At 41.3% G+C, this 3,948-nt stretch overlaps 1 non-coding gene across 1 annotated transcript; it reads right to left on the reverse strand.

The window, feature by feature from the left end:
* On the reverse strand, window positions 1-104 carry LOC127742748 (small nucleolar RNA R71). Its single transcript, XR_008004144.1, has one exon. It is a non-coding gene; the product is annotated as a small nucleolar RNA R71 (small nucleolar RNA).
* Between the last annotated feature and the right edge of the window lie 3,844 nt (window positions 105-3,948).

Raw genomic sequence — 3,948 nt, forward strand, 5'->3', positions numbered from 1 at the left:
AAGCTCAGAGTGGACGTCCAAACCTTCAGACAGAAAGAAGGTGAATCCCTCTATGAAGCTTGGGAAAGATACAAGCAATTAACCAAAAGATATCCTTCTGACATGTTTCTAGAATGGAGCATCATATGTATATTCTATGATGGTCTTTCTGAGTTATCCAAGATGTCATTGGACCACTCTGCTGGTGGATCTCTTCATCTGAAAATGCCTGCAGAAGCCCAGGAACTCATTGAAATAGTTGCAAATAACCAGTTCATTAGTGCATGAAATTGCAATCACACTTGCAATTCCGCAAGTGCACTGGGTCGTCCAAGTAATAACTTACGTGAGTAAGGGTCGATCTCACGGAGATTGTCGGCTTGAAGTAAGCTATGGTTACCTTGTAACTCTTAGTCAGGAGATTGATAATGAAAAGGGTTTTTGTTTGTAATGTAATAAAAGAGCATGAAATAAAAGGTACTTATGATTCAATAATGGAGAACAGGTTGGAGTTTTGGAGATGTTTTGTCATCTAAATCTCTGCTTTCCTACTATCTTCTTCTTCACGCACGTAAGGCTCCTTCCATGGCAAGCTGTATGTAGAGTGTCACCGTTGTCAATGGCTACTTCCCATCCTCTCAGTGAAAATTCTCCATGTGCGCTGTCACCGCATGGCTAATCATCTGTCGGTTCTCGATCATGTTGGAATAGAATCTAGTGATCCTTTTACGTCTGTCACTACGCCCAACACTCGCGAGTTTGAAGCTCATCACAGTCATTCCTTCCCAGATCCTATTCGGAATACCACAGAAAAGGTTTAGACTTTCCGAATCTCAGGAATGGCTGCCAATAATTCTAGCTTATACCACGAAGACTCTGGATGCACAAGTTCGAACACTCTGTTGTCAGGAGAGGTACTCAAATTCGTGAACCAGGAACCCAAGAGATACACATTCAATCTAAGATAGAACGAAGGTGATTGTCAGGCACATGTTCATAAGTTGAGAATGGTGATGAGTGTCACGGATCATCACATTCATCATGTTTAAGTGCGAATGAACATCTTAGAACGGAAACAAGCGTGATTGAATAGAAAACAGTGGTAATTGCATTAATCCATCGAGACACAGCAGAGCTCCTCACCCCCAACAATGGAGTTTAGAGACTCATGCCATAGAGATACAATGTAAAACGTGAAAATGTCATGAGGTACAAAATAAATCTCTAAAATTAGTTTTTATACTCAACTAGTAACCTAGGTTTACAGAAAATGAGTAAACTAAGATAGGTAGTGCAGAAATCCACTTCTGGGGCCTACTTGGTGTGTGCTTGTGCTGAGCATTGGAGCTTTCACGTGCATAGGCTATTCTTGGAGTTAAACGCCAGCTTTGGTGCCAGTTTGGGCGTTTAACTCCAACTTTTATGCCAGCTCTGGCGTTTTGACGCCAGAAGAGGGCAGAGAGCTGGCATTTTGACGCCAATTTACGTTGTCAAAACGTGCTCAAAGTATGGACTATCATATATTGTTGAAAAGCCTTGGATGTCTACTTTCCAACGCAATTGGGAGCACGCCATTTGAAGTTCTGTAGCTCTAGAAAATTCACTTCGAGTGCAGGGAGGTCAGAATCCAACAACATCTACAGTCCTTTTTCAGCCTCTGAATCAGATTTTTGCTCAGGTCCCTCAATTTCAACCAGAAAATACCTGAAATCATAGAAAAACACACAAATTCATAGCAAAGTCCAGAAATATGATTTTTTCACAAAAACTAATAAACATATACTAAAAAGTGGCTAAATCCTACTAAAAACTATATGAAAATACCCCCAAAAAGCGTATAAAATATCCGCTCATCATTCATGTACACTTCTGAGAGAAATCCTGTGAATAATGGGGTGACTCAGAAGAAAGTAGTTCTTGAGATTGATACTCTGAATGCCATATTGGCTCAGAACAAAATATTAACTCAGCAAGTCAATATGATTTATTAGCAAAAACTCTTCGTGGTATAAGCTAGAATCAATTGGCAGCATTCTTGAGATCCGGAAAGTTTAAACCTTATCTGTGGTATTCCGAGTAGGATCTGGGATGGGATGACTATGACGAGCTTCAAACTCGTGACTGTTGAGCGCAGTGACAGTGTGCAAAAGGATAAATGGATCTTATTCTGACACAATCGAGAACCGACAGCTGATTAGCCATGCGGGAAACCGTAGCGGACATATTTTCACTGAGAGAACGGATGGTAGCCATTGACAACAGTGATCCACTAACATACAGCTTGCCATGGAAGGGAGTACGCATGATTGGATAAGGACAATAGGAAAGCAGAGGCTCAGAGGGAACAAAGCATCTCGGTACGCTTATCTGAAATTCCCACCAAGGAATTGCATAAGTATCTCTATCCTATTTTATGTTTTATTTCTCTTTTAATTATCAAAACCTCATAACCATTTGAATCTGCCTGACTGAGATTTACAAGATGACCATAGGTTGCTTCAAGCCGACAATCTCCGTAGGATCGACCCTTACTCACGTAAGGTATTACTTGGACGACCCAGTGCACTTGCTGGTCAGCTGTGCAGAGTTGTGAGAGAAGTGTGAACTCACGATTTCGCGTACCAATAACATTGGTTGAGGTCTGTGATTGTTGTGTCAGTGGAAGCTAAGCATGCTTAGTAACAGGAATTTCAGTATATTCATCTGGAGCAGCTACTGCTACTGCAGGTAGTGTCTGTATGGGCTGAATGTGATCTATTTTTTCTGCTTCCAAACCAGGTGCAGGTTGTGGTGGTTGAACAGCTACAAACTGCAACTGCATTGTCCTTGCTTTCTCTTGAGCATTGTCTTGCTTTTTCTTGCTGCAAGTTCTCTTATTGTAGCCCAGCTCTCCACAGTACATGCACCGAATTGGAGCATACTTCCTTTTCATTTTTGTCTTCGTGCCAGTGGATCCTTCAGCCTTGTCCTTCCTTCTATTTGTTGTTGGTCTGCCTGGTTTAAGTTTGATAGGAAGTGGAACAGGTGCAGGAGAACCAGTTTTCTCCCATAGATCTTGTCCCTTGATGGGATTAACATTGAATTGGTATGTTCTTCTGTACGCCTCCATAGTTAACCATTCGTGGTAATACTCCTCAGGCCTCTTATCATTTTTTTCTTGAATGGCTGATATTGCGTGCATACAAGGCATTCCTATATATTTCACAAAAAATAATTTCATTCAGTTAAGTATGTATCATGGTATGCATCTGAAAGAAGAAATCAGTTATGAATTCAACCTGTAAACTGCCAAAACCTGCAGGAGCAAGTATGGTTCCCCAAATCTACCACCATATTAGTAGGCCATCCTTGAACTTCGTAGACTTCCTCTTTCGCATCACCCGACCAGTAGGGAACCCAGTTTCTAGATAACTTAATAAGAGATTCTAGCCTACTTTGCTGAACTGGAGTAAGTATTCCTTGATAACTCAGAAGCTTCAGTCTATTGTCAGACATGCTTTTCATAACCATTCTACGTACCTCCTCTGCAAAGCTCAAAATAGGCTTACCTCTATCATGCTTGGTCTTTGCATTGAAGGATTCACAAGCGTTGTTGCATATGTTGTCCACCTTTGGCCCTTCACTGAAATAGGATTTGGTCCAAGCTTCCTTCGGCCACTTGGCTAAGTATTCCCAAGCTTGTTGATTAATCCTCTTGACTCTAGTCATATTCCTTTCGAACTCAACCGGGGTCCTCGATCTTGCACACTCCTAGACCAAGTCCTTAAGCTCGACATTGCCCCATTGTTTGGAGAAGTTCCTCCACAAATGCCAGACACAAAATCTGTGTGGAATTGCTGGGACGAGTTCTTTGATAGCTGGTATTAACCCCTGCACAAATAGTCAAACCCGACAAGATTTATAGTCATTCCAGTCCTCAAAGAAGCATCATTAATTAAAAAAGTCCTTAAAAATCAAATCGTGATTCAA

The sequence above is a fragment of the Arachis duranensis genome, chromosome 1 (assembly GCF_000817695.3).
Source record: "Arachis duranensis cultivar V14167 chromosome 1, aradu.V14167.gnm2.J7QH, whole genome shotgun sequence".
Classification (NCBI taxonomy): domain Eukaryota; kingdom Viridiplantae; phylum Streptophyta; class Magnoliopsida; order Fabales; family Fabaceae; genus Arachis; species Arachis duranensis.